The sequence below is a fragment of the Podarcis raffonei genome, chromosome 11 (assembly GCF_027172205.1).
Source record: "Podarcis raffonei isolate rPodRaf1 chromosome 11, rPodRaf1.pri, whole genome shotgun sequence".
NCBI classification, from domain to species: domain Eukaryota; kingdom Metazoa; phylum Chordata; class Lepidosauria; order Squamata; family Lacertidae; genus Podarcis; species Podarcis raffonei.
The window spans coordinates 1,876,792-1,904,578 of NC_070612.1; the positions used below are offsets into that span (position 1 = coordinate 1,876,792).

General features: G+C 46.5%; 1 protein-coding gene across 3 annotated transcripts in view; it reads right to left on the minus strand.

Annotated features, from left to right (window-relative positions):
* Positions 1-27,787, minus strand: part of CNTFR (ciliary neurotrophic factor receptor) — a 452,372-nt gene that overhangs the window by 339,216 nt on the left and 85,369 nt on the right. For all 3 annotated transcript variants that reach the window (XM_053408065.1, XM_053408064.1, XM_053408063.1), the window contains exon 2: positions 12,379-12,488. The gene's annotated coding sequence lies outside the window, so the exon portion shown is untranslated. The remainder of the gene's footprint in view (positions 1-12,378; positions 12,489-27,787) is intronic.

The following is a 27,787-nucleotide window of genomic DNA, read 5'->3' on the forward strand; positions in this document are numbered from 1 at the left end:
TTATGAACATTTAATTTATATATTTGTGCACCAATGTTCTGGTTTCTCTCCTCCCTCCAGCGTGGGGTGAGCGGGAGACCCTATTGCAAGAGTTTAATAAAAATCAGGCTTACTAGCTGCTTGGCTTCTCAATATTCTCTGGTTGGCCTCTGTTATTTTCTCCTACCGGTAGGGAACCCACTTAAGGACTCTACACTGGCTCTTGGATACCCCATAAGGGAAGAAGGGCAGATTTTGTTTACATCATCACAATGTCTGAAATAAGAATGTAACTGTGCAGAGCAGAACAGGGTAATGTCCTGGCAACTGTTACTACTTTAGGGGTCTAAAACTAGTACATTTCTACCTACTTTCAACATATCGTTAAAACTGTTATTTTACACTACACAGCTACAGGGGCAGAAGGAATCATGAGAGAAGCGACGACCGGCTTCACGATTTTCCCCATCTCACAATTTTTTACATAGCACACATACAGATTGTGATTCACGATATATCAACATGTCCAATATTATGTAACTGTTATCACGATGTGGACTTCAAACTGATTTGGGATGCTGTATCAACCTGTCAACCTAGCAGTTCGAAAGCACGTCAAAGTGCAAGTAGATAAATAGGTACCGCTCCGGCGGGAAGGTAAACGGCATTTCCGTGCGCTGCTCTGGTTCGCCAGAAGCGGCTTAGTCATGCTGGCCACATGACCTGGAAGCTGTACGCCGGCTCCCTCGGCCAGTAAAGCAAGATGAGCGCCACAACCCCAGTGTCGTCCACGACTGGACCTAACGGTCAGGGGTCCCTTTACCTTTATCAATACGTCAATATCAACACTAACTCCTTGAAATATTCCATCAATTGTGTCTCCAAAAAAATTTACACATCAGTTGGGAAGACAGGGGAACTAATATCAGTGTACTGGAAGAAGCAAAGATCACCAATGTTGAGGCAATGATCCTTCAACATCAACTTCGTTGGACAGGCCATGTTGTGCAGATGCCCGATTATCATCTTCCAAAGTAGCTACTCTATTCCGAACTTAAAAATGGAAAGAGTAATGCTGGAGGTCAACAAAAGAGGTTTAAAGACTGCCTCAAGGCAAATCTTTAAAAATGTAGTATAAACACCAACAATTGGGAAACACTGGCCTGCGAGCGCTCCAATTGGAGAACAGCCTTTACCAAAGGTGTCATGGTCTTTGAAAACACTTGAACTCAAGACACAAGAGAGAAACGTGCTAAGAGGAAGGCTCACTTGGCAAATCCACACCGTGATCAACTCCCACCCAGAAACCAATGTCCCCACTGTGGAAGGACGTGTGGATCCAGAATTGGCCTCCACAGTCACTTACGGACTCACTTTTAAGACTGTGTTCATGAAAGACAAGCTATGAGTGATCGCCAAGGAAGAACACCATCCAACCCTAAGTCCTGCATCTCCAGCATGCACCATGAGCAGAAGCCAAGGAGACTCCATCAATCCTAACCCTACCAGTGTGTGTCCTTAACATGCTCTCAAGAATACACAGCTGTGACCAAATCGAGGCAACCTTTTGATTGTGCACTGATGACGGTTTGCACTCATTACGTTATTGTGGAGGTCAGACACGACCTCACTGCCAATACTGTTTGTGCCTGCAAATGTTCTTGGGTGGGCAAGCACTTCATTTCCTGTCGGTACAAGCCCTGAGGCATCCCAGTGAAATCCTGCAACAGTTCAGGCTGAAAATGTCCACGGGGGTTGGTTCCACTTTTTTCATTCCTAGCACAAGAGATCCCCCCTCCAGACGACAAGGATGAGGTAGCACTGTGAAAGCATTGCAGAACAATAAACCAAAATAATATATAGATGCTGTGGTACAAATCCATCACTAATGCAGTATTATTGCATCAGAAAATACCTACAAATTATATTTAAAAACCCTACCAGTCCAAAGGGGCCCTGCACAGTTCATCTTTTTTGTTTTTGTTTTTACTTTTAAAAAAATCATGTTTCATTTTTCATTGAATTACAGAGTTTCAGGGACTTTGTCTGATTGACATCAGATGCCCTTTTAAACATGTTGTGGAAGGGGGGGTCATTGGGTTTTGTTCTTAATTTTTATTATGGGTTTTGTGTTTCTTTAATGTAATTTTATGTTGTGAACCGCTTTGAGATCTATGGGCATAGGGTAGTATACAAATATTAATTTTATTATTAATAATATTAATAATAATATTAATAATATTATTAATAATATTAATAATAATATTAATATTAATATTAATAATAACCGTAATAAGAATGGAACCCAAGCGTCATCTAGTCCAATGCTCTGTAATGCAGGAACCATATATATACTTTCATCTTTGCAAATACAACCTGAACAATACGTAAACAGTACAAGAAAAAAAGCAAAGTAGATTAAAGCACACGTCGCAAGTTCACTCTGGGGACAGAAGTTGAGATGTGGAACCTAAAAACTCTGCGAGGAGTACAGCTATGGATGTCATTAATCCTAGCTTATGTTGTTTTTACAGATCCAGTGCAGGTCTTTCATCTTAAAAGACTGCCAACCAAGCAATATGAGAGAATGCTGGCGAGGGGCAGGCAAGAAAGAAAGAAAGAAAGAAAGAAAGAAAGAAAGAAAGAAAGAAAGAAAAGAAAAGAAAAGAAAGAAAGAAGAGTCCTGGAGAGGAGACTCTGGAAAGTTTTAAGAGTTCCAGATTTTTGCATAATGCGCTGGCAGACCCCTGATGCGCTCTTGCTCATTTACATCACGAATAAGAGCTGTTCGACAGTGGAATTTGCTGCCAAGGAGTGTGGTGGAGTCTCCTTCTTTGGAGGTCTTTAAGCAGAGGCTTGACAACCATATGTCAGGAGTGCTCTGATGGTGTTTCCTGCTTGGCAGGGGGTTGGACTCGATGGCCCTTGTGGTCTCTTCCAACTCTATGATTCTATGATTCTATGATTCTATGAATAAAGGCACCCCAAACATTGACAAAGCTGCTGTGTTGCACTTTGGAAGAACAAAATACGGCACTTCTCATGCCATGAAAAATCGAGGCACTGATCCTGTTAGAAGTAAGCAGAAAGGAAGATGGCTGCTAGACAGGATGGCTCTGCTCTGTGTCCATGGCTGGAGGCAGAAATACTTCTGAATCCGTTGCTGGAAACCATGAGAAGGGCGAGTTGCTCTCCTCATGCTCAAATTCTGCTTGCGGGTTTCCCATTGGGGCACCTGATGGGTCACTGGGAGAACAGGAGGCTGGACTGGATGGACCATGGCCTGATGTTCTAGTGTGCTCCTTCGGACAAGACAGCTTCACAATCCATGGTTTGGCTTGCTTTATAATAATAATTTATTCTTTCTACCCCACCTATCTGGCTGGGTTTCCCCAGCCACTCTGGGTGGCTCCCAATGCCCATTACAGTCATACCTCAGGTTACAGACGCTTCAGGTTACAGACTCCGCTAACCCAGATATAGGACCTCGGGCTAAGAACTTTGCTTCAGGATGAGAACAAATTGTGCTCCGGTAGCAGCGGGAAGCCCCATTAGTTAAAGTGGTACCTTAGGTTAAGAACAGTTTCAGGTTAAGAACGGACCTCCAGAACGAATTGAGTTCTTAACCCGAGGTACCACTGTATGGGAAACTTGCAAGCAGGACAGAACACAGGATGATGATGATGGTGATGGATGATTTATACCCCACCCATCCGGCTGGGTTTCCCCCACCACTCTGTGAGCGGCTCCCAACAGAATATTAAAAAAACGATAAAACATCAAACATTAAAAACTTCCCTCAACAGGGCTGCCTTCATCTGAAAGTCAGACAGTTGTTTATTTCCTTGGTATCTGATGGGAGGACGTTCCATAGGGCTGGTGCCACCACCGAGAAGGCCCTCTGCCTGGTTCCCTGTAACCTCACTTCTCACAGGGAGGGAACTGCCAGAAGGCCCTTGGAGCTGGACTCAGTGTCCAGGCTGGATGATGATGGTGAAGACGCTCCTTCAGGTATACTGGGTCAAGGCCGTTTGGGGCTTTCAAGGCCAGCACCAACACTTTGGGGTTTTTTTTGTTAAATCATTTTTATTAATTTTCCAATAAAAAACATCCTATTAACATATCAAATCATAATCCAATTAAAATAAAAACTAAAATAACAAAGACCAAATTATCATCCAAATTATAATTATTAATTTTACGGGACTTCCCAGAGTCTGAACCTCGAAGCATCGCTCCAAATCTCAATCCTGCTTCTCCTTGTTGTTTCCATATTTCCACACCTCAATTTTTATGCTTTTAAGTTCTCTGTCTCTGGCTCTCCAATTCTCAAGCATGTCAGACATCATATATCCTTACAGCTTTGTGTGTGTGTGTGTGTGTGTGTGTGTGTGTGTGTGTGTATTCGCACTGACACTTTGAATTGTGCTCAGAAACATACTGCGAGCCAATGTAGGTCTTTCAGGACCGGGGTTATGCATTCAACGATGGTTTAGCATTGACCATGGTTATCTGCAAGGCTACTTCTCAGCTTCTCATGTTCCCTTCCATGAAGATGTGAAACAAATTAGAATGACACTACAGTGGAACCTCGGCTCCAGAACACTTTGGGAGTCGAACATTCCGGCTCCTGAATGAACGAAAACTGGAAGTAATTGTTCCGGTTTTTGAATGTTCTTTGGAAGCCAAACGCCCAGCCTGGCTTCCGCAGCTTCTGATTGGCTGCAGGAAGCTGCTGCAGCCAATCAGAAGCCTTGCCTTGGTTCCTGAACTGTTTCAGGAATGGAACAGACTCCCAGAATGGATTAAGTTCAGGAACCGAGGTTCCACTGTATAGAAATTTGTGCAGGAAGTTTGTGCTGGCTGAGGCTTGAAGACGTGGCACCAGGTTGACAAAAGTTGTTCTACAACGTTGAGAAAGAGAAAAGCCCACCTCCACTCAGCCTTTCCTTGCCACCCACTCACAAAACTCGTGTTCCTATTTTACTTGCACCCCTTTTTTGGGGGGGGGTTATCAGTGGATCAGAGCACAGCTGCCATGCCTTGCCAGGGCTCAAAGCCTGGAATGGTTGCGGTATTATTATTATTTATTTTTTTAATGGGCCAGATCATATGCTTTATTAAGCAAGATCTAAATCATTCCTGCCCTGCCAGGGCCCTTTGGTATGCGCCAGCCATTAAACACACAATTAGCTTGCATTTACAAATCTGTAAAAACTGCTCTGGCCGCCCATTCCTCAGCCACTGCTTTGAGAGGGGTGGGGGAAGAGAATTATTTCTCCCTCCAGCTGAGCCCTCCCTGCACTGTTGTCTCATTAGCAGAGCCTGCTTCAACCGGCTAAATCCATTTCTTCCCCCAAATTTAAGTCCCAGGAAAAGTGGGGGCATTTACCGCTCTGCCGCTGTTTAAATTTGCTTCCACTCAAGACCCTAATGAGCAGGGAGAGGAGTGGGTGAGCTCCGCAACGCATCTGCTTCCAGAATCGCCGAAGAATGGATGCTTTTGAATTCTGGTGCTGGAGGAGACTCTTGAGAGTCCCATGGACTGCAAGAAGATCAAACCTCTCCATTCTGAAGGAAATCAGCCCTGAGTGCTCACTGGAAGGACAGATCCTGAAGCTGAGGCTCCAAGACTTTGGCCACCTCAGGAGAAGAGAAGACTCCCTGGAAAAGACCCTGATGTTGGGAAAGATGGAGGGTGCAAGGAGAAGGGGAAGACAGAGGACGAGATGGTTGGACAGTGTTCTCGTAGCATGAGTTTGACCAAATGCGGGAGGCAGGAGTGCCTGGCGTGCTCTGGTCCATGGGGTCATGAAGAGGCGGACATGACTAAACAACTAAATGACTAAACAACAACAACTGTGATGATGGCTCTTCTCTGCCTCCACATTAGGAGGCAGCAATGTATCTGAAGGGGAGGGGGCTCCTGTGTTCGAATCCTGCTTGCTCAAATCCCATGGGCATCTCGATGACCACTCTGAGGAACTGATGACCACTGATGGGCCATTGGACTGATTCAGAATGTTCCTCTTCTGTGCTTAAGTCAAGGAGAAGTTTTGTTTCTCAGAGAACATGCAAGGGGAGCTCCTTCTGCTGAGCCAGGCAGGGAGGAGAAAGCAGCCACACTTAACTGTTAGCATGTGGGCAGAGAGAGCCATCATAAACTCTTTTTTCTCCCTCTGCTCCTGTCTGTTTTGCTCTGGGCCACTAATCCAATTGAGCCGGGCTCCAAGCTCGTAACAAAAGCTACGAGACATTTGTCAGATCTCTCGACTAGACCCGTGGCTAATTTTACAACGTTAATTTATCTTAGCATATTATATCGCTTTAATTTCGTCCCTCTGGATCCCATTACCACCGCCGTACCTTGTAGCCGGCGTGTAACGGTAATTGCCATTATTAGCAGCGTTCCGTGGGCTGGAGCAGCTCCGCAAATAAAGGGAGCAAGGAAAAACGGGGAGTCACCAGGTTGGCGGGGGCTCTGTGTGAGGAAAAAGGAGGAGGAAAGCAAATAACTCCGGGGCTGAGCTGGGGGGAATTGTAAGGTCACCGTAGCGCAGGATTAAAAAGGAGGTAACCGGGGTAGTAAAGCCTCAGAAGAGGAAAGGGAAAATCATCAGGGAGAGAGAAACATAGGAAGCTGCATTGTAGAGAATCATAACATCACACAGTTCTAGAGCCAGAAGCAGCATTCGAATTCCACCAGGCGCATTTTGCACCTGTCTGCCAGCTACTTGCAACCAAGTGAGGATGCCCAGGTGCCAGAACGGTGCATGACATCTCTGCCATCTGGAGGTGAATACCTGGGGATCCCTGGATCGTGCCTGTTTTCACACATAGTAACACATCCCGTAGGGACACGGATGGTGCTGTGGGTTAAACCACAGAGCCTAGGACTTGCTGATCAGAAGGTCGGCGGTTTGAATCCCCGCGACAGGGTGAGCTCCCATTGCTCAGTCCCTGCTCCTGCCAACCTAGCAGTTCGAAAGCACGTCAGAGTGCAAGGAGATAAATAGGTACCGCTCTGGCAGGAAGGTAAACGGCATTTCCATGCGCTGTTCTGGTTCACCAGAAGTGGCTTCTTATAATAATAATAATAATAATAATAATAATAATAATAATAATAATAAATTTTATTTATATCCCGCCCTCCCCAGCCGAAGCCGGGCTCAGGGCGGCTAACAACAATAAAACAGTACAAAAGTACAACACAAACAACACTCTAAAATCATTCATTATAAAATTAATTAAATGTGGCTTAGTCATGCTGGCCACACGACCCGGAAGCTGTACGCCGGCTCCCTCAGCCAATAAAGCGAGATGAGCGCCGCAACCCCAGAGTTGTCCGCAACTAGACCTAATGGTCAGGGGTCTCTTTACCTTTTTAACACATACCATAGAATTCTATCAGTTATATTTAGTCTGCACAATCAGAACAAATTTCAGGAACCCAAAAGTCATATTGAAAAACATGATTTTTTTAGCCGTCTGGCCCCAAAAGATAGATAAGATAAACTTTATTCGCATTAGCCAACGGCCATAGCAACATAAAACAAGCAATATATACAAATTAAAAAGACAGCAATGGGTAAAAGGGGCAATCAAATGGCCAAGCTTATCGTTCGGATAGTGGCCCTTAATCTCACTGCACCCTCAATAAACCTAGCAACCTTTGCTGTTGTCTGATCATTTTGCTGGCCCCAAAATGGCAACCAGGCCTTCCGTTTTGGCAACCGCAACCCTGGTTTAAGGAGCAAATTGGCACCTAGCTTATATATCTGAGTTTCGAACACTGGCCAGAAGGGACCTCAAGAGTCATCTAGTCCAACCCCCTGCAATACGGGAATCTCAGCAAAAGCATCCCTGACGGCCATCCAACCTCTGCTTTAAGAGCCCTCCTACTAAAAAGTATCTATTTGATGGCAAGCTAGATAAGAGAAATGGCTACCCAGTCCGTCACATGAGCTCAATGGAGTCCCAAGGAGACCAACCCTGAAAGATATGCCTGTTCCTTACAATAAGCCTTGGGGTGCCTAGTCTGACCCCCCCCCCCACCAACAAACATCACAAGTCCCCATGCTACCTGCCCAAACAGGGGCCAAAAGTGGAAAGAGCAGCTCACGTGTTTGACACCTTTTGCAGGTAGCTCAGAAGCAATTGCTGGCGTGCCTTTTGACCATGGGTAGGCGAACTAAGGCCCGGGGGCCGGGTCCAGCCCAATCGCCTTCTCAATCCGGCCCGCAGACGGTCCAGGAATCAGTGTGTTTTTACGTGAGTAGAATGTGTGCTTTTATTTAAAATGCATCTCTGGGTTATTTGTGGGGCATAGGAATTTGTTTATTTTTAAGATATATATATATATAGTCCGGCCCCCCACAAGGGACAGTGGAGTTTGCTGATCCCTGCTTTTGACAGACATTCGCTGGACTAGACGCTGTTGTTTGGCCAGAGATTTGGGGAGAGCAGAAGAGCAGTCACGCATGTCTCTGCATCCTGGTCTTAAACAAACACGAAAGCCTTTCTCTCTGAATCCTACAAGCAGGCAAGTCCAGCCTGAAATGTCAAGCTTGCTGGCATAAGAAGCCTCTGCCGTTCACACCTCTGGTGATGCTCAAGTGAGCCAGCAATGAGATCGAAAGCACAAGAGAGAATCAGAGTCAGAAGGGACCCCAAGAGTCCCTTCATCTAGTCTATCCCCCTGCAATGCAGGAATCCCAGCTAAAGCATAACTGAAAGATGACCATCCAACCTCTGCTTTAAGAGCCCTCCTACTAAAAAACCCAGCAGCAAGTAGTTCCTCCACCTTCAGGGGCTCATGTGGGGGTAAGACCAAACATGAGAGGGGGCCTTCTCTGTGGGGACCCCCAAGCTGAGAATCTCCCTCCCCACAGAGGTGTGTTTGGCACCTTCATTGCACAGTTTCCAGAGGATGCTGAAGACAGATTTCTTCGTCCCAGCCTTGGACACTTGAGGTGCGTGTTTTAAGGACCTAGCTCATTTTCTATGGTTGTAAGTTGTTTTAAACTGTTTTTAATGTTTGCATATTTTATTGATTTCATGAACTCTATATAGACACCGTTTGATTGTGTAAAAAAACTTAAAGTGGCTGTGTTTCATTGTTTGTTTATATGTTGTAACTTGCCCTGGGACGTTAGAGTGAAGGGCAGATAATTAAGGAACAAGAACAATTTAACAACAGCAAAAACACCTTGGCAGGTGTATTACGCAAGAGGGGGAAATCAGGATCGACTATGTGGGCTGACCTTCATGCATACAACAAAATGCACAAAATAAAAATGGGAAAAGCAGAGATTGGGAATTTAGAGGGTACCTTCAGAAACAATGCGAAGTTAAGACTGGGGAGATTAGACGACCCGCTTGTGTTCAGATGTGCATTTTTGCAACCATCCCATCCTACAGCCTTAGGACCATCTATGACTTACTGGATAGATCCATCTTTTCAAGCCAGGAGGGATGCCCTTTCTGTAACCCCAGCTGGGTCTGGCCTGAGGACCACAACTGCTCTCATCCGTCCCTCTCTTGGTATTTTCCAATTATTGACTATATAATCTCAGGGGTGATGCACTTGGATTTAATAAAATCTCTCCAGGGATTCTAAAGAGACTTACAGAACGATGCCCTTTTGGGTGAAAAAGGAAATGTCAATCATTTGCCTGAAAAAGAGGCAGAACCACTCAAAACGAAATCAATCATGAGCGAAAACCTATTACAGATTAGAGCATCTCAAAAACAAAAACAAAATTCAAATCCATCGGTTTGAATCCCACAACAATGAAATTTCCATTTCCCCCCTTTGGTGGCAAAGAAGCAATTCCTTGCCTTGCATTATGCAGGCTGCAGATAGATTCTCAAACAGCATCCGAGCATAAGCAAGAAACAATCGGATAAAATTCAGATGAACCTTCCTAGAATCACTTCAAAGTCCCCATGGGGTCCTCGGCTGACTCATTACTTTCGCATCTCAGGCCCTCCAAAGCGATGACATCAGACCCAGCTCAGATCACCCCCAGGCCTGGCGTAACGACATCAGCGCCATCCTGATGACACAGCTACTGCCTGTATCATTCATGACATCACCCTGGAACACGAGATGCAGGAAGGAGCTCTCAGAGGAGCAAAGGAGAGATCAAAAGACACAACCACTCCTGTGAAGTCACTGCAACAAAGGACAGCACAAGTCACTCGCTTCCAATGCTAAGTCTGAAAGGCTTCTGGGAGCTGGTCAGCTTGCAAAAACTATGAGAAATGTGCAGCCCTCCAGGAGCAGAATAGTAAAAAAAAATTAAAAAATCCACTGAGTCATTAAAAGTCTTTGCAACTATACCGTGTATTATATATATATTACCCCATTCTCCTTTCTTAAGGAGTTCAGGATGGCAAACAGGGCTGGACTGAGGTTTGATGAGGCCCTCAGCTCCTGAAGGTAATGGGGCCCTTTATATGTCCAGCTGTCCTTTGTCAACAGCAAATTGACCCTCTTTTTTTGTGTTGAATATATGCTACATGGTAATTTATGGACCTAATAGGTATCTATATCTAAAGCCATTTGCACATAAGAAAATATGTATTTTATCAAAGTAATTGTTGAACTGAAATACGACTAAGAAGTAGTATCCAGGTTTTTTTCCTTTAATTTTTTTGGGGGCCCCCAAGAGAGTGGGACCCTAAGCTATAGCTTGTTTAGCTTATACGTAAATCCAGCACTGATGAAGAACAACAATAACAACATCACAAAAATGATTCCAGTACAGATGCAGATTGGGAAAGATCTGCACTTTGAAGGATCATTGGAAGAGGAAGGTCTTGAGCAGAGAAGGCAGCAGAGACAGCCACTGCCTAATACCCAGGGGAGGGTATTCCAAAGGGCAGGGGCCACAACACTAAAAGCCCGATTCGTACATTGTGGGGAATGGACCTGCTGATAAGTTTGCCCTGCAGGAAGAGCTCAACAATGATCCATCGGGTACAGAAGGGGTGAAATGGTCTTCCAGGTATCCTGATCCTAAGCCATTTAGGGCTGTGGTTCCCAATTTTTTGGGAGTTACTGCCAAATTAGTTCCATAAGCTCAACCCCATTGCCCTTTCCTTACCCGGCTCTACAAAAAGCATTGTTCAGAACAGCGGTTTTCACGACCCACTAAGGAGGATAATAACGCAATAAAATTCAAGGCGCTAACAATTAATTGCATGTTTATTCAAAATCCAAATAAAACTGTTGAGTTTAATTAATGGAACAAAACTGATGTCCTTGATCCAGTGATACCAGCTTTTCAGAATCTGATTGTCATTTATACCTCTAGCACCCCCTTGCTGTTTAAAGCCCCCCTAGATAATCCCACCCCAGGGGGGGGTGCTGCCCACCTGTATAAGGTTTTATCCATCAAAAGGAGCACCTTCAACTTAGCCGGGTAGCTTACTGGCAGCCACTGCAACTCTACTAAACATGGGAGAACATGCTGGCGCCAGGCCTGTTGGCAGACCCACTCTGCTGCATTACAAAGATGTTTGCAAATGTGACACGAAGGCTGGCAACATGAACCCAGCCATGTGGGAATCTGTTGCAGACAACTCGCAGTGCCTGGAAAACAGGCAGTCGTGCATCCATAGCACGTGCATCCTGCCCTCTGGGAGGAGCAAAGAGAGAAGAAACACACTGGTGCATCTGCAGCAACACAGCTGGACGCCTTCACCTGTCCCAGCTGCAACCAAACACGTCTGTCTCTCTCATACTGGTCTCTACAGCAGGCGTTGCAACCATCCAACAGTTTGGTTTCACCATTGTCTACCAAGACAGGCAGATGCTAGCCGGCCAACTATTGTGCCCCATTGAGCAGCTTCCAAACCAACCTTAAGGGCAGCCCCACAAAGAGCACATTGCAGGAATCCAGCCCAGAGCTTACCGGCATATGGACAACAGCAGTCAGGCTATCTTGGACCAGAGATAGCTGTAGCAGCTTTACCTGCGAGAGCTGGGAAAAGGAACTCCTAGCCACTAGGGTCACCTGCAGCTGTAGTGGCGCAAAGATGGAGCCAGGAGCACCCCGGACTGCTCCTTCCGGGGGAGTCCAACCCCATCCAAAGCAGGCAATTGATCAGTTACCTGGACCTGGGAACCAGCTGCCTCAATCTTGCCAGGATTCGGAGCTTGCTGGGCCCACCAGAAGGCAGAAGAAACTCAGGGTGCGTTTGGCATCATCAAGGGAAGACTCTGTGCCAAGAACGTGCCAACGACAGAGCAAGCGGCGAAGCTGCAATAATTTTCATCCATCACCAAACTACTTGAGGACCACCCAAATGTAGCCTGCAGGCACTCCCTGAGCAGGAACCTCCATGAACACAGAATAAACGTACATTGGTCTCTGGTCAAGAGACCCTTACCTCTCAGGTGTTGCAGGCAGCAAGGTGTGGTCCAAATTGCTCATCCAACTCCTCTCAGCTTCTCCACACTTTCCCTGTTCTGGGGTCTCGCCTTTGAAATCCAGGGCTTCCTGCCAAGATAAAAGCAGGTGTCGAGTCAGGTGAAATCACAGGAAATCTTTGCACCCCATTTCTGCTGTTAGCGTTGCTAAGTTCCGCCCCTGAGCTGCTCTCCGCCCCCTGCAAAATGCTTTGCAAAAAGGAGACGTTTGCCACCTTTTTTTCTTGCCTTGCTCAGCGTCCAGAAAAGCCAAAAACATCCAGCCTTTCTGGATGCTGAGCAAATATGAGTGATTTCTTTACATGGCAGGCATCTGTACATGCGGCTTTGAAGTTCCACTCTGCTGGGAGTGCGGCAGAGCAGTTAGAGTGCGGGACTAGGACCTGGGAGATCTGGGTTCGAATCCCCCACTTGGTCATGAAGCTTGCTGGGTGTGGCCTTCAGCCAACCATTGCCTCTCAACTTAACCTACCTCACAGGCTTGTTGTGGGAATTGAAAGAGGACGGGGAGAACCATGTATGCCACCTTGAGCTGCTTGGAGGAAAAGGTGGTATACAATTGCAATATATAAATACATGCAAGCCTGTGCGTGGTTCAATTATTTCACTACAACCCCATGAGGTAGGCTAGGCTGCAGGATGTTTGCTACCTTAGCAAGCGTTAGGGCTAATCCAGGATTCAAACACGAGTCTTCCACACCCAAGTAAGAAAATGGCCATGTCAGGGATAAGAGAAAAGACAAGTCTCAAAGGTGAACAAAAACAAAGTTATGCAGCTGAGAACATTTTGGTTAATATTGAAAAATGAAAAGCCACATCACTTTCCAGACTCCCCTTCCCTGCAAGTATTCCAAGCACCATAGCCAAGCATATCTTAACCCCCTTTACGACCTTCCTGCGAGGAAGGCTGCCGTTCTTCCAAGGATTAAGCCTGCTGATTGCTCTTCACAGGGAACCCATCAATACTATCTCATCGCTATGTTTTGGCGCTGGCAGGCTTTTGGTCTCTGCAGAAGATGCCCGTCCTGCAAGTATGCTCAAGGTGGTTGGCATTACTGTTGAAAAACAGGTTCCTAAGGCAGCTCCGGGGAATTTCTTACACACACAGGACTGGGAAGCCTCCGTGCCGCGTCCAATGGCCCAGACGGAGAACTTTGTCACAAAGTACTTGGCAACACGTGGGAGTCCTTGCATTGACTTCCAGCGGGTTGCTGGATCTGATCTTTCGAAGGCCCATTAAACAGGAGTAAATAAAGGAAACTCCCGCGCGGGCCTGATTGAGAAACTCATTTGCAAAGCTCTGGGAAATAATTGCAAAGTTTTCCTGGAGCTTGAAGGAGGGAGCGGTCCGTTTGTCACTGCGGCAGCCCATGCCGGGCGCCCATTCATCACGCTTGTCAGGTGTCAGCCACTGAAAAATTCAGCAGTACCTCCCCCCCCCCCCCACCGGGCAGCCCATCATTCACAAGGCAGGCAGCGAGGATGCCTGGAGACCACCAGAGCAATGACTGACAAATGTGACAGAAAGCGCCCACCTACATGCAAAGTGCCATTTGCACCCAAGTGCTCGTGGGCCTCGCTACATAATAATCATAGAATCATAGAATCATAGAATCATAGAGTTGGAAGAGACCACAAGGGCCATCGAGTCCAACCCCCTGCCAAGCAGGAAACACCATCAGAGCACTCCTGACATATGGTTGTCAAGCCTCTGCTTAAAGACCTCCAAAGAAGGAGACTCCACCACACTCCTTGGCAGCAAATTCCACTGTCGAACAGCTCTTACTGTCAGGAAGTTCTTCCTAATGTTTAGGTGGAATCTTCTTTCTTGTAGTTTGGATCCATTGCTCCGTGTCCGCTTCTCTGGAGCAGCAGAAAACAACCTTTCTCCCTCCTCTATGTGACATCCTTTTATATATTTGAACATGGCTATCATATCACCCCTTAACCTCCTCTTCTCCAGGCTAAACATGCCCAGCTCCCTTAGCCGTTCCTCATAAGGCATCGTTTCCAGGCCTTTGACCATTTTGGTTGCCCTCCTCTGGACACGTTCCAGTTTGTCAATGTCCTTCTTGAACTGTGGTGCCCAGAACTGGACACAGTACTCCAGGTGAGGTCTGACCAGAGCAGAATACAGTGGCACTATTACTTCCCTTGATCTAGATGCTATACTCCTATTGATGCAGCCCAGAATTGCATTGGCTTTTTTAGCTGCCGCGTCACACTGTTGGCTCATGTCAAGTTTGTGGTCAACCAAGACTCCTAGATCCTTTTCACATGTAGTGCTCTCAAGCCAGGTGTCACCCATCTTGTATTTGTGCCTCTCATTTTTTTTGCCCAAGTGCAATACTTTACATTTCTCCCTGTTAAAATTCATCTTGTTTGTTTTGGCCCAGTTCTCTAATCTGTCAAGGTCGTTTTGGAGTGTGTTCCTGTCCTCTGGGGTGTTAGCCACCCCTCCCAGTTTGGTGTCATCTGCAAATTTGATCAGGATGCCCTTGAGTCCATCATCCAAGTCGTTGATAAAGATGTTGAATAAGACCGGGCCCAAGACAGAACCCTGTGGCACCCCACTAGTCACTCTTCTCCAGGATGAAGAGGAACCATTGATGAGCACCCTTTGGGTTCGGTCAGTCAGCCAGTTACAAATCCACTGAGTGGTAGCATAGTCAAGACCGCATTTTACCAGCTTCTTTACAAGAATATCATGGGGCACCTTGTCAAATGCCTTGCTGAAATCAAGGTAGGCTACATCCACTGCGTTCCCATCATCTACCAGGCTTGTAATTCTGTCAAAAAACGAGATCAGGTTAGTCTGACATGACTTATTTTTCAGAAATCCATGCTGACTATTGGTGATCACAGCATTCCTTTCCAGGTGCTCACAGACTGTTTGCTTAATGATCTGCTCCAGAATCTTCCCTGGTATTGATGTCAGACTGACTGGGCGGTAATTATTTGGGTCCTCTCTTTTCCCCTTTTTGAAAATAGGGACAACATTTGCCCTCCTCCAGTCTGCCGGGACTTCGCCTGTTCTCCAGGAATTCTCAAAGATGACTGCCAGTGGTTCTGAAATCACATCTGCCAGTTCTTTTAATACTCTTGGATGCAGTTCATCTGGCCCTGGAGACTTGAATACATCTAGACTAGCCAAGTATTCTTGTACTATCTCCTTAGTTATTCTGGGCTGTGTTTCCTCTGCTGAATCATTTGCTCCAAATTCTTCAGGTCGGGCATTGTTTTCTTTATCGGAGAAGACTGAGGCAAAGAAGGCATTGAGGAGTTCAGCCCTTTCTGTGTCCCCTGTTTGCATTTCACCATCTTCTCCTCTGAGTGACCCCACTGTTTCTTTGTTCTTCCTTTTGCTACGAACATACCCATAAAAGCCTTTTTTGTTGCTTTTAACCTCTCTAGCAAGCCTGAGTTCATTCTGTGCTTTAGCTTTTCTGACTTTGTGTCTACACGTGCTGGCTATTTGTTTGAATTCCTCTTTGGTGGTTTCCCCCCTTTTCCATTTTTTGTACACATCCTTTTTTAATCTTAACTCAGTTAAAAGTTCTTTAGATAGCCACCCTGGCTTCTTTAGGCACCTTCCATGTTTCCGTCTCATTGGTATTGCCTGAAGTTGTGCTTTTACTATCTCCCTCTTAACAAACTCCCAGCCATCATGAACTCCCTTTCCTTTTAGTATTACTGTCCATGGGATCTCACCCAGCACTTCCCTAAGTTTTATGAAGTCGGCTTTCTTAAAGTCGAGAAATTGAGTCCTAGTATGCTTGGCTGCTCCTTTCCGCTGTATAGTAAACTTCAGAAGAGCATGATCACTCGCGCCTAATGATCCTTCCACTTCTACCCCACTAACCAGGTCATCAACATTGGTTAGGACCAGATCTAAAATGGCTGTTCCTCTTGTAGCTTCTCCCACTTTCTGGACAATGAAGTTGTCTGCAAGGCCAGTGAGGAATCTGTTTGACCTTATGCTCTTGGCTGAGTTTGACATCCAACAAATATCCGGGTAATTGAAGTCCCCCATTACTACTATCTCCCTTCCTTTTGCATGCTTGGCCATCTGTTCCAGGAAGGCATCATCTATGTCCTCCGTTTGGCTTGGGGATCTATAGTAAACTCCCACAATAAGGTCACTGTTATTCTTCTCTCCCTTAATTTTGACCCAAATGCTCTCACTTTGGCTTTGAGGTTCTAAATCTTGGATCTCTTCACAGGTATACACATCCCTGACATATAACGCCACTCCTCCTCCTTTCTTGTCTGGTCTGTTTCTCTGAAATAGATTGTATCCCTCCATTATTACATTCCAATCGTGGGACTTATCCCACCAGGTTTCAGTGATGCCTATTATGTCATATTTAGTTTGCTGTACCAAGAGCTCAAGCTCATCTTGTTTATTTCCCATACTTTGCGCATTAGTGTACAGACATTGAAGTCCATTAATCATTCCCCCGTGTCTCTTATTTAAGGATTTTTTCCTCCCACCACTAGGTCTGCGTGCTGTTTGCTCCATTCGGTCTATGACATTTGGATGATCATCTTCATCAATTGATAGACTCCTACCTTCAGGAGCACTGTCTCCCTCCCCCACATTAGTCAGTTTAAAGCCCTCCTGATGAGGTTTCTGAGATTTTTTGCAAAAACATTCCTACCAACCGTTGTGAGGTGCAGCCCATCGCTTGCCAGAAGTCCATCTTCAAGAAACTGCATTCCGTGATCTAAGAATCCAAACCGTTCCTGTTTACACCATTTGCGAAGCCAGTTGTTCACTTCCACTATTTTTCCCTCTCTCCCTGGGCCACGTCGTTCAACTGGGAGGACAGATGAGATGACAATTTGTGCATTTAATTGCTTCAATTTCCTGCCCAGAGCCTCGTAATCTCTTTTGATCTTCTGGAGGCTATTGCTTGCAGTGTCATTGGTTCCCACATGAACCAAGAGGAAGGGGTATTTGTCAGTGGGTTTTATGATTCCTTGCAGTCGTTCAGTTACATCTTGGATCTTAGCCCCGGGGAGACAGCACACTTCCCGAGACATCTTGTCAGGCCCACAGATCACTGCTTCTGTTCCCTCAGTAGGGAATCCCCTATCACCACTACACGCCTCCTCTTAGGTCTGGTCGGGGTTCTTCCGTGAGCTGTCCGTTCCAAGGTCGCCTGCACATTCCCTGAAGACTGCCTTTGCTGCTCGTCTTCATATACCTGATCGACTGTAATGAGGGAGAGATCCTCAAATGGAGTCTGCTCTTCGTCTTCCATGCTAGGGGAAAGGACCTCAAAGCGATTGCGTATTTCTAAACAATCAGAGCGAACCCTGGGCCTCCTACTTCTTTGAGTCACGTTTCTCCATATATCTGGCTCCTGTGTTGGTGAACTAGCCTCCTTCTCAGGGGAGTCCCCTGTCTCCTCCTTGGTGGAGACGGTGTGCTCTGTTGCTTCAAAGAAGAGACTGCTGGATCTGGCCCATGGACCTTCTAGGCCAGGATCCTGTTCTCACAGCGGCCAACCCAATGCCCATTATGGGAAACCCACAAGCAGGGCAGCACACAGAATAATAATAATAATAATAATAATAATAATAATAATAATAATAGTAATAATAATACCCCACCCATCCGGCTGGATTTCCCCAGCCACTCTTGGCAGCTGCCAACAGAATATTTAAAACATGATAAAACATTAAACATTAAAAACTTCCCTAAACAGGGCTGCTTTCAGATGTCTTCTAAAAGTCAGATGGTTGTTTATTTCCTTGACATCTGATGGGAGGGCGTTCCACAGGGCGGGCGCCACCACCGAGAAGGCCCTCTGCCTGGTTCCCTGTAACTTGGCTTCTCACAATGAGGGAACCACCTAAAGGCCCTTGGTGCTGGATCTCAGTGTCTGGGATGAACAATGGGGGTGGACTTTAAAGGTCAGCACCTACACTTTGAATTGTGCTTGGAAATGTACCGGGAACCAAGGTTGGACTTGCAGGACCGGTGTTATATGGTCTCAGTGGCCGCTCCCAGTCACCAGTCTAGCTGCCATAGGTTGCGTTTTTTCAGGTTGCGGACCGCCAAAACCCGGAAGTACCGGAGCAGGTTACTTCTGGGTTTCGACAGTCGTGCATGTGCAGAAGTGCTAAATTGTGCTTTGCGCATGCAAAGGAGCGCAGAATCACAACCCACACATGCGCAGACACGGGTTGCGAACGTGCATTCCGCACGGATCACGTTCGCAACCTGAGACAGGCAGGCAGACATCCTCTTTAAGTTTCCCATAACAGGGCAAACAGCCTCTGGGGGAAGGGTTCAACTTATTTGCTTATTTCTGGAAGTGACGCTGACCCCGGTCGCCCCCCCCCCCCAATTGGGCCGTTCATTCACCCCAGGTCACCTGGTGCAAGAGAGCATCTCTGTGACCCGACCAAGGACTGAGGGCACAGAGGGCAACGCTTGGTGGGTGCTCTTCAGCTCCTCAGCCCCCGCCCCGGCAAGCCCCCATCCCAATCTCTCCCCCCCCCCACCTGTCTAGACAAGCTTTTACTGGCTTAGGATAATCAAGCGTTTATTCCAACAGCATATTTTTAGGGCGTCTTTTTTTTATATATGGGCACGTTTTATCTTGTCATTTTTTCCCCTTGTACCTTGATTGCTTTATAATTAATATTTTTATGTTGTAATATCCCCGTGTTTGTAAAAGGCTATTACCTTCTCTGAGGCTCCTATAGATGCACAGGGTTATAAATCCGGGGGAATAAAAAAGTTAAAAGGTTTTAAAACCGGGAAGGATGACGCAGCCAGACTAACCTATCGGAGGATGTTTTCCTGGCCCCTTCCCCTCCAAACAGAAATAAACCTCCGATAGAAGCAAGGAGGGAAGCAACAAGGGCTAAACTGAGACACCAGCCGCCTCCCAGAATGAGACGCAAGAAGGAGCTTTGAGGCCTTGGCTAAACCAGGTGCTCAGGGACTGTACCTGTTCCAGGTGTGGGGCAGAGCCAGATTTGGGACAGCCCAGGAAGCTCCCCCACAGACGGCGCCAAGTCAAGGGGAGCTTCAATAGACAGGTCTTGGGACAGCAAGTCGCAACTCAGAAAGCAGTAGTCAGTACCAACTGTACCAAAAGGAACTACAGTGGTACCTCTGGTTGCGAACAGGATCTGTTCCGGAGCTCCATTCACAACATGAGCAGAACGCAACCCGCATCTGCACGTGCGCAGGTCGCTATTTGCCGCTTCTGCGCATTATGTCATTTTGAGCATCTGCACATGCGCGAGCGGTGAAACCCTTTCCGGTATTTCTGGGTTGCCGCGGGATGCAACCTGAAAAGATTTAACCTGAAGCAAACGTAACAAGAGGTATGACTGTATTATGAAAATAAGAAATACCGTATTGGCCAGAATATAAGCTGCACCCTTCAAATTTGGTGTCTTGGGGGAGGCTTGGGAACTGCAGACAGGACGGGCGCCATTACCACGCACTCCCGGGCTGCTCTGGGGGGGGGGGGAGCCACCTTGCTTTGCTGGCGGCCTCCCCCCATTCCTTCCGATGACTTGGGGAAGGCTTGGGAGCAGCAAGCGGGCTGGCTGGCCGCCATTGTCTTGCACTTCTTCCGGGGGGGGGGGGAGAGCTGTGCCGCTTTGCTGGCAGCGTAAGGTCATGAATATAAGCCACACTTTAACTTTTCACAATCGGAATTTGGGGGAAAACCCCGCAGCTTATATTCAGGCCAATACGGTAATTAGGGAGGGGGCGCCAAATGTTGTCCTCCTTCGTGTTACCAAAGTGGGTGGGGAGATGGAGAGGAGAGGGTTGGTGCTCATCAACATGTTGCGAGCAGGTAGGCCCCGGGGATGAGCTGTATTCTGCATGGCCCCCATTTGGTCCAATCAGACCCAGGCTCAGGCAAGCAAGAAATTGGGTTGTGCGTTTGTTCTTTTCCCCCAAGCAATGTGAATTAAAGGAAAAGGGAGCAAGGCTATTTGCTGGAAACTGTTTTGCAGAGGCGAGAAGACAGCAGCGGGGGGGGGGCAGGGGGAAAGCAAGCACTGAACCCCCCTCTGATGGCGGGGCTGCACGAAACCATGGAAACTGGCAATCTTCTTGCTCTGGACCGAATGGGCTTTGTCCAATCCATTTGAGGCTCTTCAGGAAAGGGCAACCCAAGAGGATGGAGCGACTCCCCTATGGAGAAAGCTTGAGGCATTTGGGAGCTTTGGGTTTAGAGCAGCCTTTCTCGACCTGTGGGTCCCCAGACATTGTTGAACTACAACTCCCATCACCCCTAGCTAGCAAGGCCAGAGCTCAGGAATGATGGGAGTTGTAGTCCAACATCTGGCGACCCACAGATTGAGAACCACTGGTTTAGAGAGAAGGCAAATAAGGGGAGGCGGGTCATGATAGAAGTTTGTAAAATGATATCAGGCCTGGAGAAAATGGGTAGAGGGATTTTTTTCTCCCTCTCTCGTAACGCTAGAACTCACAGACGTTCCGGGAAGCTGAATGTTGGAAAATTAGGGAGAAAGAAAATGCCTTTCTTCATGCAACACACAGTTAAACTGTGGAACTCCCTGCCACCAGGGGCAGAGGAGCCACAAGTCCAGATGGCTTTAAAAAAGGATGAGACAAATTCATAGAGGAGGAGAGGGCTTCAAGGGCTACTAGTCAAGATGGCGATGTTCTGCTTCCACAGTTGCTGGGAACCACAGGAGACTCATACAACAAAAAATAATATTTAGAATATGGTGGACCCCGTTACGTTGGTTTAAAAAGGGGCTATCTAAGGTATTGAACTGTTCAAGAGGCAATAGGAATAATGCTTCTCTAAAATATGTTTTTTCCTTGTCCTATACAGTCAGGGGCCCCTTTACCTTACCTTTACCTATACAGTCATACATCGGGTTAAAGTCGCTGCAGGTTAAATCATAGAATCATAGAATCATAGAATCATAGAATCATAGAGTTGGAAGAGACCACAAGGGCCATCGAGTCCAACCCCCTGCCAAGCAGGAAACACCATCAGAGCACTCCTGACATATGGTTGTCAAGCCTCTGCTTAAAGACCTCCAAAGAAGGAGACTCCACCACACTCCTTGGCAGCAAATTCCACTGTCGAACAGCTCTTACTGTCAGGAAGTTCTTCCTAATGTTTAGGTGGAATCTTCTTTCTTGTAGTTTGTATCCATTGCTCCGTGTCCGCTTCTCTGGAGCAGCAGAAAACAACCTTTCTCCCTCCTCTATGTGACATCCTTTTATATATTTGAACATGGCTATCATATCACCCCTTAACCTCCTCTTCTCCAGGCTAAACATGCCCAGCTCCCTTAGCCGTTCCTCATAAGGCATCGTTTCCAGGCCTTTGACCATTTTGGTTGCCCTCCTCTGGACACGTTCCAGTTTGTCAATGTCCTTCTTGAACTGTGGTGCCCAGAACTGGACACAGTACTCCAGGTGAGGTCTGACCAGAGCAGAATACAGTGGCACTATTACTTCCCTTGATCTAGATGCTATACTCCTATTGATGCAGCCCAGAATTGCATTGGCTTTTTTAGCTGCCGCGTCACACTGTTGGCTCATGTCAAGTTTGTGGTCAACCAAGACTCCTAGATCCTTTTCACATGTAGTGCTCTCAAGCCAGGTGTCACCCATCTTGTATTTGTGCCTCTCATTTTTTTTGCCCAAGTGCAATACTTTACATTTCTCCCTGTTAAAATTCATCTTGTTTGTTTTGGCCCAGTTCTCTAATCTGTCAAGGTCGTTTTGAAGTGTGTTCCTGTCCTCTGGGGTGTTAGCCACCCCTCCCAGTTTGGTGTCATCTGCAAATTTGATCAGGATGCCCTTGAGTCCATCATCCAAGTCGTTGATAAAGATGTTGAATAAGACCGGGCCCAAGACAGAACCCTGTGGCACCCCACTAGTCACTCTTCTCCAGGATGAAGAGGAACCATTGATGAGCACCCTTTGGGTTCGGTCAGTCAGCCAGTTACAAATCCACTGAGTGGTAGCATAGTCAAGACCGCATTTTACCAGCTTCTTTACAAGAATATCATGGGGCACCTTGTCAAATGCCTTGCTGAAATCAAGGTAGGCTACATCCACTGCGTTCCCTTCATCTACCAGGCTTGTAATTCTGTCAAAAAACGAGATCAGGTTAGTCTGACATGACTTATTTTTCAGAAATCCATGCTGACTATTGGTGATCACAGCATTCCTTTCCAGGTGCTCACAGACTGTTTGCTTAATGATCTGCTCCAGAATCTTCCCTGGTATTGATGTCAGACTGACTGGGCGGTAATTATTTGGGTCCTCTCTTTTCCCCTTTTTGAAAATAGGGACAACATTTGCCCTCCTCCAGTCTGCCGGGACTTCGCCTGTTCTCCAGGAATTCTCAAAGATGACTGCCAGTGGTTCTGAAATCACATCTGCCAGTTCTTTTAATACTCTTGGATGCAGTTCATCTGGCCCTGGAGACTTGAATACATCTAGACTAGCCAAGTATTCTTGTACTATCTCCTTAGTTATTCTGGGCTGTGTTTCCTCTGCTGAATCATTTGCTCCAAATTCTTCAGGTCGGGCATTGTTTTCTTTATCGGAGAAGACTGAGGCAAAGAAGGCATTGAGGAGTTCAGCCCTTTCTGTGTCCCCTGTTTGCATTTCACCATCTTCTCCTCTGAGTGACCCCACTGTTTCTTTGTTCTTCCTTTTGCTACGAACATACCCATAAAAGCCTTTTTTGTTGCTTTTAACCTCTCTAGCAAGCCTGAGTTCATTCTGTGCTTTAGCTTTTCTGACTTTGTGTCTACACGTGCTGGCTATTTGTTTGAATTCCTCTTTGGTGGTTTCCCCCCTTTTCCATTTTTTGTACACATCCTTTTTTAATCTTAACTCAGTTAAAAGTTCTTTAGATAGCCACCCTGGCTTCTTTAGGCACCTTCCATGTTTCCGTCTCATTGGTATTGCCTGAAGTTGTGCTTTTACTATCTCCCTCTTAACAAACTCCCAGCCATCATGAACTCCCTTTCCTTTTAGTATTACTGTCCATGGGATCTCACCCAGCACTTCCCTAAGTTTTATGAAGTCAGCTTTCTTAAAGTCGAGAAATTGAGTCCTAGTATGCTTGGCTGCTCCTTTCCGCTGTATAGTAAACTTCAGAAGAGCATGATCACTCGCGCCTAATGATCCTTCCACTTCTACCCCACTAACCAGGTCATCAACATTGGTTAGGACCAGATCTAAAATGGCTGTTCCTCTTGTAGCTTCTCCCACTTTCTGGACAATGAAGTTGTCTGCAAGGCCAGTGAGGAATCTGTTTGACCTTATGCTCTTGGCTGAGTTTGACATCCAACAAATATCCGGGTAATTGAAGTCCCCCATTACTACTATCTCCCTTCCTTTTGCATGCTTGGCCATCTGTTCCAGGAAGGCATCATCTATGTCCTCCGTTTGGCTTGGGGATCTATAGTAAACTCCCACAATGAGGTCACTGTTATTCTTCTCTCCCTTAATTTTGACCCAAATGCTCTCACTTTGGCTTTGAGGTTCTAAATCTTGGATCTCTTCACAGGTATACACATCCCTGACATATAACGCCACTCCTCCTCCTTTCTTGTCTGGTCTGTTTCTCTGAAATAGATTGTATCCCTCCATTATTACATTCCAATCGTGGGACATATCCCACCAGGTTTCAGTGATGCCTATTATGTCATATTTAGTTTGCTGTACCAAGAGCTCAAGCTCATCTTGTTTATTTCCCATACTTTGCGCATTAGTGTACAGACATTGAAGTCCATTAATCATTCCCCCGTGTCTCTTATTTAAGGATTTTTTCCTCCCACCACTAGGTCTGCGTGCTGTTTGCTCCATTCGGTCTATGACATTTGGATGATCATCTTCATCAATTGATAGACTCCTACCTTCAGGAGCACTGTCTCCCTCCCCCACATTAGTCAGTTTAAAGCCCTCCTGATGAGGTTTCTGAGATTTTTTGCAAAAACATTCCTACCAACCGTTGTGAGGTGCAGCCCATCGCTTGCCAGAAGTCCATCTTCAAGAAACTGCATTCCGTGATCTAAGAATCCAAACCGTTCCTGTTTACACCATTTGCGAAGCCAGTTGTTCACTTCCACTATTTTTCCCTCTCTCCCTGGGCCACGTCGTTCAACTGGGAGGACAGATGAGATGACAATTTGTGCATTTAATTGCTTCAATTTCCTGCCCAGAGCCTCATAATCTCTTTTGATCTTCTGGAGGCTATTGCTTGCAGTGTCATTGGTTCCCACATGAACCAAGAGGAAGGGGTATTTGTCAGTGGGTTTTATGATTCCTTGCAGTCGTTCAGTTACATCTTGGATCTTAGCCCCGGGGAGACAGCACACTTCCCGAGACATCTTGTCAGGCCCACAGATCACTGCTTCTGTTCCCCTCAGTAGGGAATCCCCTATCACCACTACACGCCTCCTCTTAGGTCTGGTCGGGGTTCTTCCGTGAGCTGTCCGTTCCAAGGTCGCCTGCACATTCCCTGAAGACTGCCTTTGCTGCTCGTCTTCATATACCTGATCGACTGTAATGAGGGAGAGATCCTCAAATGGAGTCTGCTCTTCGTCTTCCATGCTAGGGGAAAGGACCTCAAAGCGATTGCGTATTTCTAAACAATCAGAGCGAACCCTGGGCCTCCTACTTCTTTGAGTCACGTTTCTCCATATATCTGGCTCCTGTGTTGGTGAACTAGCCTCCTTCTCAGGGGAGTCCCCTGTCTCCTCCTTGGTGGAGACGGTGTGCTCTGTTGCTTCCAAGAAGAGCTCCAGCTCTCTAATTCTTTGGAGCGTAGCTACACGTTCCTCCAGTTGCTGGACTTTGTCTTTTAAGAGGGCAATCAACATGCAATTGCTGCAGGTAAAGCTGCCTGCAACCTTTGGCAAGATGGCAAACATTGCGCAGGAACCACAGGCGACTGCAGCTGTTCCCTCACCCTCCATCTTGAGAAGGTGTCGTTGGGGGTGACTACAGCGGTCCTCCATCATAAAAAGCGTGAAGACAGGACAAATAAATCCCCCCAAATAAACCTATATCTCCCCCAACAAACGTTTGAGACTAGCTCCCCTAAATCTAAAAGATGGATTAAACTGCGCGCGCCGCTAGGCCTCTGACCTTTGCACAGAGAAAGCAGCTAATCAGCCACAAGAAACTCACACAAGAAAACCCTTTTTGTTCCTTCTTCAGCCGCTGCCCTACAAGCTCTCCTGAAAAAATCTTTTCAGGTTGCGTCCCACGACAACCCTGAAGTAACAGAACGGGTTACTTCTGGGTTTCACCGCTCGCGCATGCACAGATGCTCAAAATGACGTCACGTGCATGTACAGAAGTGGTGAATCGTGAACCATGCAGACACAGGTTGCATTCTGCTCAGGATGCGAACGGGGCTCCGAAAGGGATCCCGTTCACATCCAGAGGTACCACTGTATTGAAAAACTTTTGGCAGAAGGTAACTGAAACCATCAACAGAACTGTACGGAACAACCTTACAATTACAAAGCAAAATATACTCTTCAATTATATACCCAGCACATGGAACCTTGCAAAAGGACAGTACAAGTGGACTCTCCCTCCCTTATCAAGGCAAAAAGACTGATACTGATGAACTGGAATAATAATAATGTGGCAGCTCCCTTCTACGATTGGATTGAAGACTTATACAAACTCGAAACATATTAACAACTTGCATGTCAACGCAGACTTGCCATGGACAAATTCAATGATATTTGGAATCCATTCTTACAAATACTGTAATAGGTTAAGATCTGGTGAAGTACAATAACCACCTTCAAAACAAAATTTTTTTTTCCTTCTAGTAGTACCTTAAAGACCAACTAAGTTAGTTCTTGGTATGAGCTTTCGTGTGCATGTATCTGAAGAAGTGTGCATGGACACGAAAGCTCATACCAAGAACTAACTTAGTTGGTCTTTAAGGTGCTACTAGAAGGAAAAAAATTTTTTGTTTTAACTATGGCAGACCAACACGGCTACCTTTCTGTAACAATAACCACCTTGTAAAATATGCAGTTTTCTGGGGGGGGGGGGTTCCCTCTCCCCCCCTTTGTTTTCCCTTCTGCATGGATTCTGTTTCTCTTTTACTTTTTTGTTTGCGTCTCACCATGTTTGGTGCACATATGGTTATGTACTTTTTGAACTTTCAGTAAAGATGTTAAAGGGTAAAGGGACCCCTGACCATTAGGTCCAGTCATGGCAGACTCTGGGGTTGCGGCGCTCATCTCGCTTTACTGGCCGAGGGAGCCGGCGTACAGCTTCTGGGTCATGTGGCCAGCATGACTAAGCCGCTTCTGGCGAACCAGAGCAGCGCACAGAAATGCCATTTACTTTCCCGCCAGAGAGGGACCTTTTTATCTACTTGCACTTTGACGTGCTTTTGAACTGCTAGGTTGGCAGGAGCAGGGACCGAACAACGGGAGCTCACCCCGTCGCGGGGATTTGAACCACTGACCTTCTGATCGGCAAGTCCTAGGCTCTGTGGTTTAACCCACAGTGCCACCTGCGTCCCCAATAAAGATGTTACCAAAAAAGAAAAAGGAGGGGGAAATGGCCTTTTGCTTAGGTTGTTCCTGGCCATCGTAAGAATAGCACACTCATTTTTTGTCTCATACCATTCCATTCTGTTCTCCAAAGAACTCTAGTACAGATGCAAGACCTTTTCTGGAACAGACCCAAGTCCCACCTAGTCTGGATTTGTTCCAACAGTTTGAAGGCCAAAAGCCCACCTCTGTTTGCCCCCAGATCTGGTCCTCAAGAGGAACAAATTCCTGCATTGCCAGGGGTTGGACTAGATGACCCTTGGCTTCCCTCCCAACTCGAAGTCCTTCCGGAGGATGACATTTCTGCTTAACGACCTTGACTAATAGCCAGCCTGTGAGAAAGAACTAATTAGCAAGAAGGGTTGGACTGGGGAGACGACAGCACAGAGTGTGCAGAATGGCCGCTTCCCTCCAAAGCAAACCGAATTAGTAAATATAAAGAGTTCCTCCTGGGGAAAAAGCATGCAACTTTGTCAATTAGACAAGTAATTACAAATTAAGGAGTGACGAGTACACGAGGATCGCGGCTTGTTCAGTAGCCAAAAGGCACAAAGGGGCACTGTCGGAATTAACCCACCCACCCCCCACGCTACATACGTCCTAGCGGCAAGAAAATTGCTCTGGAAAACTTGGCACCGCACAAGGAAGCCTGCATATATCTTGCAACTCCCAGATTCTGGCAGGCTGAAGGATTGCAGAGATTCCTGCCAACGCTGGTATCCTGGCTGTTGCAAAGAGGCTGCATTGGGTGACCCAGGCAGCTGCCTCACCCGATAGCATCTCTGAGCAAGT